Source organism: Heterodontus francisci, chromosome 13, assembly GCF_036365525.1.
Source record: "Heterodontus francisci isolate sHetFra1 chromosome 13, sHetFra1.hap1, whole genome shotgun sequence".
In the NCBI taxonomy this organism is placed as follows: Eukaryota; Metazoa; Chordata; class Chondrichthyes; order Heterodontiformes; family Heterodontidae; genus Heterodontus; species Heterodontus francisci.
The window spans coordinates 12815316-12827747 of record NC_090383.1 but is presented as its reverse complement, the minus strand read 5'-3'; the positions used below and the strand labels follow the sequence as shown (position 1 = coordinate 12827747).

Genomic DNA, 12432 nt, shown 5'->3' with positions numbered 1-12432 from the left:
GCGCGCGCGTGTTCTGTGTCCCGCCCCCTTCACCGGCGCGCGCAGGTGCCGGGAGCGCGAGGCGCGGCCGTTTTTTCCCCTGTTGTGGAGCGGAGCCGAGTGCGCGTGCGCCGAGGGAGGGCCGTAGCTGCCCGATTGGCGACCGAGAGCCCCGGCTTCTGAAACATCTATTCCCCCCTGCACAGGCCGAGCCCCGGAAAGCAGGTCAGTTTGTAGGAAGAAGTCGTGGTTTTTGAGCCGCTGAATGTGGGGGGAATCGGGGATGGGAGCCTGTGCACCCCGGCCAGGGGGTTTGGTGGGTGGGGGTTGCTGGAGAGATCCCGTGTTGGGCTGGAGAGCGAGAAGCCTGTGATGACCAGGTACTGGCCTTTGTCCAGTTGGAGGGTTTGGGGCTGATTTAAAAAGAAAGGCAACCAGCAATAGGTGGTAAACGCCAGCAACGCCCACAAGAACGAGTATTTCGTTAATCGAGAACATCACTTTTTGGTCATCTTCAATCAGCACTGCTTTAGCAAAGAGTTGTCTATCCCCAGACATTATTGAACTGCCCTTTCCTAGTCCGAGTGCAACTAAGGATCCAGCTGCTCAACTTGTGGAGGCGGAGCTGAGGCTAAACCTTTCAGCCAGCATCATATTTGTACAGATTAAGAGCAAATACTTTTTTAAAAAGTTGTTGGAAATCATCACCTGACCTGAGAAAGGACAGGTCGATAATAATGCCGAGGGCTGGTGACTATTAAAAACAAACTGATCTCTTGATTTTGCTTTTTAAAAAAATCCTCGTAGGTGTTGCTGGTAAGGCTGCCATTTACTGCCCTAACCTTGTTGCCTTGTGGGCTTTCCCCTTAAAATCACTGCAGACCTTGTATCACACATACTTTACAGCGGTTTGGTACACCTGTAGCGGTTAATATAATAGAAAATGCTGGAAATACTCTGCATGTCTGGCAGCATCCGTGGAGGGAGAGAAAAACAGAGTTAACGTTTCAGGTTCATGACATTTCATTAGTCACAGACCTGAGACATTAACTCTCTTTTTCTCTCTCCACAGATGCTGCCAGACCTGCAGAGTATTTCCAGCATTTTCTGTTTTGTTTTGCTTCGGTAGTAGCGGTTAATATACCTTGAGTATCTTGCTAGATTGCGTAGAGTTAAGAGCCATCTATGTTCGTGTGGGAGTGGAGTCGCATTTAGGCTAGACCAAGTAATGGCAGAAGATTTCATTCCCGAAAGGACATTAGTGAACCAGTTGGGTTTTTATGACAATTTGACAGCTTTATAATCACTTTTTTACTGATACAACTCTTTATTTCCAGTTTGTTTTTTTTGTTAACTGAATTCAGATTTGCAAACTGTCTTGGTGGGATTTGAACAGGCCTGTGGTCCACTACACTACTACACATCTGGCATAGAAACTGACTTGCTGTATAATTTCAGAACTTTGTTTTTATAAAAATTTATGTTGCCAAGAAGGGAAAATTGCCATGTAACTCTAGCAGTAATGGGTTTTAGAAATTTGTGTAAGTGATGAGGAATTTGCTAGCCTTAGTTTTCCATTTTTGTGTACATGTTTATAAGCTGAATCCTGCTTTCAAATCTCCTTTTCAGAAAGAAAAGGAATTTCAAATATTGGAGTGTTAGTCCTCAAAATCTACCCACATTTCTGCTGTATTGTTTTGTGGCTGTCGCCACTTAGCTCACAGTAGCACCTGTGAGTCCAATCAACAAAAAGCAGTAAACTGCATCCGAGTAATAATTATGGTAATTTGTAAAATCTTACCTGACAAAGCTGTTTTCAAATGGGTAGTGTGAAGTATGACTCTGTTATCTGATTTCAATGTTTACCATCAAATTTTCATTGTTATTTATAATGTTTAATTCACATTATTGGATAAATCAATTTTGAACAGAGAAAATTACTGAATATAGAAAGTTTTTGTAAATTTAATTTTGACATTTCCTACCTGTTAAATTGCATTCCATCCAAAGTAGAAGTGTATTCATAAATTTAATTATTAAAACCACTATTTTTTCTTTCAGTTTTTTTAATCTGATGAATGAGTCTCAGGTTTTTGTTTTATTAACTTATTCTTCTACAAGAAACTACAGTGCAGATCAGAGTAAAAGATGAGGTAAATCAGAAAGTAATGTTTAAGTGATGCCAAACTGGAGTTTTAAAAGTACAAATAAAAATGAAAACTGCAAATCTGAAATAAAAAACTAAAAATGTTGTAGAAGCACAGAAGTTTAGTCACTGCCTTTAAAGAGAAAAGATAGATTATAATATTTCAGATGTTATCAGAGCATGCGCTTGAAACATCTCGACTTTTCTCTTTACAGATGCTTCCTGATCTGTTTCATGTTCTCAGCAATTTCTCTATTTCTATATGAGTCTGTAAGTTGCAAAAGGAAAGCATGATCTATGGAGATAGGTTTCACACTTTTGAGGACCGAGGAACAAATGCATTACAGTAGAAGAGTGTATAATAAACTTTGATTTCAACACAGGATATAGGGATGAAGAGGAGCATGTAGGATGACATATTTACAACTTAGAAGGAAGGCTCCAAGGAACACTGATCATAGTGGTTCCAATAAAATAGAAACAGAGTTTGCAAAAGAGAGAAGGGAAAAAGAGAAGTTGAAGGCGAGAGATGAAGAGGGAGTCATCTTTCAGGCAGAAGCCTTTTCTCTTATCTGTCCTGTGGTGTGTGAAATATTGGGATCTCCCCAGCGAGGGGTTGCAAATTCAAGAATTGATCAGGTCTGCACTTGAGTTATTGATGCGGAGCCAAGAAAATTTGAGTTCCATTGGAAGTCTGAGGCAAGGATTCTTTATAAATTAAGGTTGTAGCTATAAAAGGTAGCAGCTGTTGGATGAAATGACATAAGGTCCTTTTTGAAGAACCTAAAAACATATTTTTCAGCTGGGGGTCAAAGGGCATGGATTAATCTTTTAAGGGAAGAGTAAATAAACATTTGAAATTGATGAAGCCACAGCGCTTTGGGAGAGACTGAGAAGTGGGATTAGATTCAGATTGCTCTAACATAAATTCAGCACAGACACAATAGGCCAAATGACAACCTGCTCTACTGTAAACTTCTGAGATTCTATGTAGTGATTCAACTATTACACTGCAAGAGGAGTGCAGGTTGTGTACAGTAAGGGCTTATAATATGAAGTAAATTGATGATTGTAGAGTGGAACCATCAATAAAAGAATTTATAAGGTTGCAATTTATATTTAGGAGGCCATTTGTATGGAGAAGAAACAGAGTGGAAGAGGACAGAGCCCTGGGAAGCCCTTGATTTAATGGAGAAATATTCTTGGAGAATGTTACCAATTACAGCATAGAGGATTATATGATCAGCAAAGTTATGTTCATGGTATATTTTTAGAAATGTATCAAAAGCTATCAAAAATTGGCAATGTAAAAGACAAAGATAAATCATGGTGCTGGATCATACCAAAATATTGAAGTAAAAGGCAATGATTCACCAAAGTGTTGAACACAATTCTAGGGGCAGTAAATAAAATCAAGCTGTTTCAATCTTTTTCTAAAACTTCTAGTTGATTTTCTCTAACAGGTGCTGAGAACAAATGTGTTAATTTTAGAAACTGTTAAAGCGCAGAAGTAGAGCTGTTCAGAGATGGCACCGGCACCTGTGAAAAGAACATTTCAGTTACTATGACATCATCCTTTTTAGGCTTGAGTTTAGTCCCTATTGGCTTACTCTGTCTCCTTTCACCAGACCCCGTTCACATTTCAATTGTTAATATACCTTTCTTTTTGAGTTGCTATCTGGAATTTCAGCTAGTCACTACTGGCTCTTTGGCTGAGTTAAATTGGTATACTCTCTGACTGGGTGCCAGCAATGTCACCTTGGTTCTGAAAATTGTATGCATTGGCACCAAAGACATTTGACCATCTAAGTGCTGAAATTGTCAGTAGAAAACTTAAAGGGGAGAGATCTATTCATTTGATCAAATTAGTGATACATTTTTGAAGTGCCTTTATTTTTGACAGATATGTTTTAGTCTCTTTAGGTACTAAAAGTGCTAGGTAAGAAAAAACAGATTGGTCACGTCTTTTGAGAGCCGTTGCTTAAAAAGTAAAACTTGGAGTTCTTTGCTCTGCCACTGCTGTAGATTATGTTTATACTTGTGTGAAATACTGTGATCCACTGTGTACTGGCAGGATAATGTGTGTATTGCCTGAGAGCCTTTTTGATTTGCTTTCCAGGATTGCTTCTCATCTGATCTGCTTGTTTGAAAAAATGGGGGATGTTTCTTCCTAAGGGACTGTTAGACCTCTTTGGCAGTAATTGTAACCATATATTGACCTGGTATATCTATAATATCTTTCTTACTTTAGTTGTAATTTACAGCTGGCAATAACTGTCCATAAATAATTATTTAAACTGTACTTAATTAGAAATAAAGCACTGGTTAACAAGTTGCTTTAATTTGCAATGAAAGTAACCAAAATAACTTTGCAAACGGAAGTTAGTTTTTTTTAAACAAAATTCTAACTTTTAGCAAAAGAACTTTTAACATGAAGATTAAAAATGGCATATGTTGCATTGTGTGGTACTAGATTGGTGCTGGTTTGATCTCTAACCCTTAAGTTTCTTATCTCAGCTCTGCTGAATGGTACAATATCCTGCTGATGCCACACAGCTCTCTCTCTTTAGTATCTGCCAAACATGGAAACTCATCAGTATACATAAGGATCAAAATCAAACTTCTGCGAAATCCATATACTTAGATTTTCTGTTTGCCTGATGTAGAGTTGAGTGAAATCTGTTTCCCTATATGGACCCATCCTACTTGCATAAACCCAGAGAACTTGGAGCAATTTGGCCCTGGCATATGTTCGTTCTCTCATGGCCGCTTTTCCAAGAAGATGCTAAAAGATCGTTCAAAACTGCATTGTTCAGCCGAGGCTCATTTTGCCTGCTCAGGTGAATGTAAATGATTCTGTGGCACTTTTTGAAGAGTGGGGAGTTTTCATGATGTCCTGAAAGTAGATCAAAGGAGGTGCATAGCCTCAGGGGTGCAATGTTTGTGCTCTCACTGAAGGACAGTGTATTCCCAATTAAAAAGGAACAACAGATAATTTAGTCGGTTGTAACAGCTTGCCTCTTCACGTTGAAGCTTAGGCAAAAGGTGCTGTTCAACAAAATATCTAACTTAAGAACAGGAATTTACAAAATAACAAAATTGTTTAATTTTATGAATTTTAACCTGTAAAAGGTTGCTGAATTGAAGTGATCTGGAGGTGGCACACAGTGATAAAAGACTCCACTGCTATGCCCTTAGGACAATCTTACCAGCTGCTGAAAGGAGGATAACTTCAGCTTTATTAGAAAGGAAAAGATTCAAATACATAACTCATTTGTATCTGGTAAGTTAATTTTCAATACATAATACACGTTTTCATCTACGCATTTAAGGCATATAATTTTATACAAATGACTTATCACCTTAGAGAATTAATCTGAAGATACAATGTTCATTGTCAACCTAACTTATCAACCTATAAATAAATTGCTTTTTAGATCAGAAAGGTTCACAGATCTTTTTATCAACATAAATTCAGTATTTCAGCTTTCATATCTTCACAGATTGATTTACATTATGATCTGGTGAGAAAAGTTGTTCGTGAAAAGAAGAAAAGGGGCTAACGGCAAATCTAAAGTGCAACAGAATTCACACCTTTGGAGGAAGACCTCTCCAAGACCAAGAACCTCCACAGTCACTTCCAAGTGAGAATGACATATCAGCCAAAGGGGTCAGTGTTAAAGTCAACTCAACAATGCTGTTCCACAACAAGATCCTGATAGAGGAGCACATTGAGACTCAGGACTTTGTAACTGAGGCAGCACCCTGAATGCTACTTTATGCCACTGCTTGAAATCAAATTCAGTGCATCTCAAAAGTACCCAGATAGCCAAACAGGTTTACTTTGTAGTCAGTCTGTTGATTATGCTGGTGTGTGCCCAACTAGGACCTTCAGTACAATGCAAGGAGATTGTCAGGGAAAGCTCAGTTGATGATCAGACTTGTCAAACAAAGAGCCTAGAGTACCACTATAACTGATATGTCATTTTGATCTTGAGGCAGAACCTGTGGAGATTCAGGCCATAGAGAAAAAAATTTAAATTGTATAAATTTTCATGTAAATTTGATTTACTATTGCCAGCATGGCTGAATTGCTCGCACTCTCTTTCTCACCTTTGACAAGGTCCCTCATGGCAGACTGGTACAAAAGGTGAAGTCACATGGGATCAGAGGTGAGCTGGCAAGATGGATACAGAACTGGCTCGGTCATAGAAGACAGAGGGTAGCAGTGGATGGGTGTTTTTCTGAATGGAGGGATGTGACTAGTGGTGTTCCGCAGGGATCAGTGCTGGGACCTTTGCTGTTTGTAGTATATATAAATGATTTGGAGGAAAATGTAGCTGGTCTGATTAGTAAGTTTGTGGACGACACAAAGGTTGGTGGAGTTGCGGATAATGGTGAGGATTGTCACAGGATACAGCAGGATATAGATCGGTTGGAGACTCGGGCGGAGAAATGGCAGATGGAGTTCAAACCGGACAAATGAGGTAATGCATTTTGGAAGGTCTAATGCAGGTGGGAGGTATACAGTAAATGGCAGAACCCTTAGGAGTATTGACAGGCAGAGAGATCTGGGCATACAGGTCCACAGGTCACTGAAAGTGGCAACGCAGGTGGATAAGGTAGTCAAGAAGGCATACAGCATGCTTGCCTTCATCGGTCGGGGCATAGAGTATAAAAATTGGCAAGTCATGTTGCAGCTGTACAGAACCTTAGTTAGGCCACACTTAGAATATTGCGTGCAATTCTGGTCGCCACACTACCAGAAGGACGTGGAGGCTTTGGAGAGGGTACAGAAGAGGTTTACTGGGATGTTGCCTGGTCTGGAGAGCATTAGCTATGAGGAGAGGTTGGAAAAACTTGGATTGTTTTCACTGGAACGACGGAGGTGGAGGGGCGACATGATAGAGGTTTACAAAGTTATGAGCGGCATGGACAGAGTGGATAGTCAGAAGCTTTTTCCCAGGGTGGAAGAGTCAGGGGACATAGGTTTAAGGTGCGAGGGGCAATTTTTAGAGGGGATGTGCGAGGCAAGTTTTTTTACACAGAGGGTGGTGAGTGCCTGGAACTTGCTGCCAGGGGAGGTGGTGGAAGCAGATACGATAGCGACGTTTAAGAGACAACTTGACAGGTACATGAATAGGAAGGGAATAGAGGGATATGGGCCCCGGAAGTGCAGAAGGTGTTAGTTTAGGCAGGCATCAAGATCGGCGCAGGCTTGGAGGGCCGAATGGCCTGTTCCTGTGCTGTACTGTTCTTTGTTCTCACCTTTTGAATCAAAAATTTGTGCATTCAAGTCCAGCTGCACACTTAAGCACGTAATCTGGGCTGATGTTTCAGTGCTCTGCTGAGAGAATACTACAAACCTAATCTCCAGTGCCTGCTCAGCTGGATGTAAATGTTCCCATGCCATGTTGTCCCAGCCAAATTCCTCCCTCAAACCAAAACATCAAAAACACATTACCTTATCATTCATTTGCCATTCGTGGGACTTTATGCAAATTGGCTGCTGTATTTGCTTCAAAAACAGTCAGTTGGTTGTAAAGCATTTGGGATGCCTTGAGAACATAAAACACTGATTGCAGTTTCCTTCCTCCTTTCAAGTAACCATGTGAACTGTTTTGAATTTTGCTTTTACTGTGTTACAAGTAAATGATTCATTAACATTTGATGATTTTGCAAAATAAACCACTGAATTTGATCATTCTAATGCTTCTCCAGTTTGTTTTTCCTCAATGTAGATAGTGAATTAAAATACATGAGGAATTTCTCTCTCTTCCTTTTGCTCTCTTTCCTGCCAACCACCTCCATACACACTGTACTGCAACATATTTTCTTGTCTTCTAGGTCTATATGTTAACATTTTTGTTATGTGATATGAAAATAGAAATATATTACAAAATTATTTTTGTTTTATATTAGTACACTTAAAATTAAACATTTGATAGTTTTACATTAGTGTCTTGTATTTAACTAAAACTATTGAGCTTTTTGTGTTATTGCTCATGATGGGCAGAAGGAGATGCTATTTTATAAAAGGAACATAACATACAATGTATTGATATCTCCTATGGGCATTGCTCAGGGAATTAAAAAGAAGTTTTATCTCTGCCTGTAAAACTTTTTGTTTCTTCCTGTCACTCTGTCTACTAAAGGCCTGCTTGGGTCTGCAAATGAGACCCGGCCCAACCCGGCCCCAGTCCTTCCATTTTTTCCCGCGCCCGACCTGACCGTCAGTTAACCTACCTTCCATTTTTCACTTTGTTCCTTACCTGCACAAGCTTAAAACTATAACAAAACCACCTTTAAAGACCAAAAAGTTAATTAACGTTAGAGTCACTTACCTGAGGTGGTGATAGAGCGTGTTTGATCCGGCCCGACCCGAGCCTGAATGCTGGACCCGGAAGCGCGACCTGACCCGGACCTGACACACATCGTCGGGTCCCGTCGCGTTCGGGTTGGATAGCAGGCCTTCACTGTCTATATCCTTCCACTGCATTTATTCTCTATCTGTATTTTTCTCTCTCCTGTCCAGTAACAATGTTTCCATTGTTACTCTGTGGCTCTTGTACAATTTCCTCTGGCGATGAACTCACCATGTCTTTTTATGGTCTAGATTATGCAAAAATATAAGAGACGTCATATGTTGGCATAAAGAGAGGCTGCTGAAAATGTGCTTCATTGTGGGCTGTTGAGAAAGAGGACTTGGGACTCATTGTAGGAGGGACTGATACTTTTGGAGGCTGACAATGGGTTGGAGTGGGGAGGGCTGCATCTCTTGGTTATTAAGTGATGGCTGATACGGAGGTCTAGAATATCAGTGTAATTGCATTTTGTTCCAGGAGAACTTTAAGATGGGTCTAATTTCATTTTGCAGGGGTGGGAGCAAAGGGTCAGGCTGGAGAATTCACAGAATCACAGAATTGTTACACTGCAGAAGGAGGCCATTCGGCCTATCATGTTCACACCGGCTCTCCAGAAGAACAGTTCACTTAGTGCCACTCCCCCGTCTTCTCCCCATAACCCTGCACATTCTTCCTTTTCATATAACAGTCTAATTTCCTTTTGAATGCTTCAATTGAACCTGCCTCCACCATACAGTCAGGCAGCGCATTCCAGATCTTAACCACTCGTTCCATGAAGAAGTTTTTCCCCGTGTCGCTTTTGCTTCTCTTACCCATTACTTTAAATCTGTGCCATCTCGTTTTCGATCCTTTCACGAGTGAGAATAGTTTCTCCCTATCTACTCTGTCCGGACCCCTCATGATTTTGAATACTTCAAATCACCTTTCAGCCTTCTCTTCTCCCAAGGAAAACATTCCTGACTTCTCCAATCTATCTTCATAATTGAAGTTCCTCATCCCTGGAACCATTCTCGTGAATCTTTTCTGTCACGTCTTTCCTAAAGTCCAAGGTCCAGAACTGGACGCAATACTCCAGCTGAGGCTAAACTAATGTCTTATATAAGTTCAACATAACTTCCTTGCTCTTGTTCTCTATGCCCCTATTAATAAAGCCCAGGATACTGTATGCTTTATAAACCGCTCTCTCAACCTGTCCTGCTACCTTCAATGATGGCAGTCCTTGTGGAATGTGCAGAGAGTAGTTGGAGGGAACTCGAGGAAATCTGGAGGTTGGGGATTGAAGAGGACTTAGGGGAGGATTGCTGGAGTCAGGGAGGGAAGGTCAATAATTGCAAAGTTTATATTTTCTATCAAACCACTGGTGATAGTTTTAAGGCTTTTTTGCTTGCAAAATTCAACCTGTAGAACTAAAGAAAAGACATGCTTTCTGACACATTTCAGTAGTTAGAATGTTTATATCTTCTATCAACAAAACAGATGAAAAAGGCTTTGTTTGCTTTCAAAGTTCAACTGATTTATTTTAACAATCTCAAAGATTGAGGAAAGGTACTGTCTATCTGGCAAAAGATCATCAAGCTGAAACATTTATTCTATTTATCTTTCCACAGATGCTGCCCGTCCTGTTGAGTATTTTCAGCTGTTTCTGTTTTTATTACTGCCTATTCCTTTTCGTGTCTCAGTTATTGAGTTTTCTGGAATTTATCACCTGCTGCAACTTTAATCAATGCAGCCTGTCACTTTTGCTCACACTCACTCTCAAACGTAGACACAATACATACAAAACCTCATTGGTTTAAAAAAAATCAACATAAATTTTACCTGCACACAAGCCTTTGAAATTTCCCCTCAAGCTTTCCTTAAATTAATTTCCAAAAGTAGCCAAAAGAAGTATTGAATTACTTGCTAGGTTAAATGCAACTAGCACATCTTAGGAAAACGTGCACACTCTGTGTGCTCAGTCTACGTGATCTGCTTTCAGCTGACAGCGTCACCACTCTGGACAAAAATATTAAGTCCAAGCCTACCCTTTTGAAGGATGCTGAGGCCGTCAAGTAAAAACTTCAATTCTTGGCATCCAATAGGAATGGAAAATTTGCCCATTAATGCACTAATGGTGAGTTGGCTAGTGTATAAAGTCTTTAATAAATATAAATTTATGTGAACAAAAATGATCTGATAAAACGCTCAAGTTCATAATTTAGGTTCCAACTTTTTGTATAAAAAGTTCCCTTAACCTCAAATATGGATTAGAAAACATTTTTAACTGCATTTTGCAGAAATAAGCAAGTGACTAAAAAGGAACTCTATTCTTAAAAGAAATTATAATTACAGGAGGTGTCTACCTGTGGAATTCATTCCATAAAAATGCAATTGGTAAATTTAATAGGTGTTTTCAGTTGCCTGAAATAAAGTTTTAAGAATTCTATTTGGAGGTTTTTGGGGAAAATTAAGAAACTCTAAATCCACACAGGTCATCATCTCATGCTGATACATAAATTATATGCAGGCAAATTGCATATACTCAGCATGCACAGATGTGGTTGAAAGCTTGTCCAACTGGAGTGATCTTAAAAAATAGTGATGCTCAGGCTTTAGAGAGAGGCTGAGACCTTGAAGTAAAAGCTTCAATGAAGGTATTAAAAGCCAGGTGACCAATTCTGTGGGTAAATGTAATTGTTATTGTGAAATATATTATTCTGTTTAAAACTTTATTCTGGATATTATAAATTTCTGTTACTGTAATAAGATGGTGAATGTTTTTTTCAAAAGACCTGCATGATTCTATTGGTTCATCAAAATATGGCAAAATGTTTATACAGAGACTGGTTACATCTGTCAGCCAGGGCTCATTTGGTAGCACTCTCACCTCTGGTCACAAGGTTGTGGGTTCAAATCCCACTCCGGAGAGTTGAGCACAGAAATTTAGGCTGACACTCCAGTACAGTACTGAGGGAGTGCTGTACTATCAGAGGTGCTGTCTTTCGAATGAGGCGTTAAATCAAGACCCCATCTGCCCTGTCAGATGGCCATAAAAGATCATTTGGCACTATTTCAAAGAAGAACAGGGGAGTCATCACTGTTTTCCTGGCCAATATTTATTCCTCAATCAACGTTACATAAAACCGATTATCTGGTTATTATCACATTGGTGGGAATTTGTTGTGCACAAATTAGCTGCTGCGTTTCCTACAGTGACTACACTTCAAGTGTATTTCATTGGTTGTAAAATGCTTTGGGACATCTGGTGCTTGTGAAAAGTGCTATAAAATGCAAGTCTTTTATGAAGAGTTTACCCATTATAAATATTTGCGTATTGATTTAAGTGTTGAATGTTGATATAAAATGGCATGACTCAAAGATGGATTTGTGGACAGAAATGGTGTGCTATACGCTAGAAAGTGTGTGAAATGTTCCAGATATTCAAAAAGAAAGGGAAAATGACAAAGAGACAAATGTAGGAGTGTCATAAAGAGAATTTCGGAGACATACGAAAGCAAAGAGATGGAAATAGAGATACTAATGCACGTCTTTCAACTTTTTATACAAGAGGCATCGACAGTTTGCAGTTTTATGTAATTAGTAAAACAACTCTATTGATTTGAAACATTGAAGTTTTAGCACTGGGATATTACGCTGGAGTCTTGGTGCCAGAAAAAATGTATCTTCATTATGTCTTTAATCTGTACAAAATTATTAAGACTTCTGAAGTTCGTTATTGAAGAACTGTTGCAAAAATTAGGAAGGGCTTCTGTTTATTGGACAGTTTCCAAGTAAATGTTGATTACAAGGCTTAACTTGTTAAGCCATATTTGCATAATCTTAATGAAAATTACAATGAAAGCACATTGCCCTTTTTGATATTTATTCCTACAATTGTGCATTGACTTTCTACTGTTGAAACTGATTTGATATAAACTCCTGTATCATATTCTGAACACCGAA

At 39.4% G+C, this 12432-nt stretch overlaps 1 protein-coding gene across 4 annotated transcripts in view; it reads left to right on the top strand.

Annotated features, from left to right (window-relative positions):
* The first annotated feature begins 33 nt into the window (after nucleotides 1-33).
* Nucleotides 34-12432, top strand: part of LOC137376233 (GDNF-inducible zinc finger protein 1-like) — a 46291-nt gene continuing 33892 nt past the window's right edge. The window contains exons 1-2 of one of the 4 annotated variants that reach the window (XM_068044380.1): nucleotides 34-204; nucleotides 5258-5408. The gene's annotated coding sequence lies outside the window, so the exon portion shown is untranslated. The remainder of the gene's footprint in view (nucleotides 205-5257; nucleotides 5409-12432) is intronic. The other 3 variants (XM_068044378.1, XM_068044377.1, XM_068044379.1) reach the window with 3 other exon arrangements.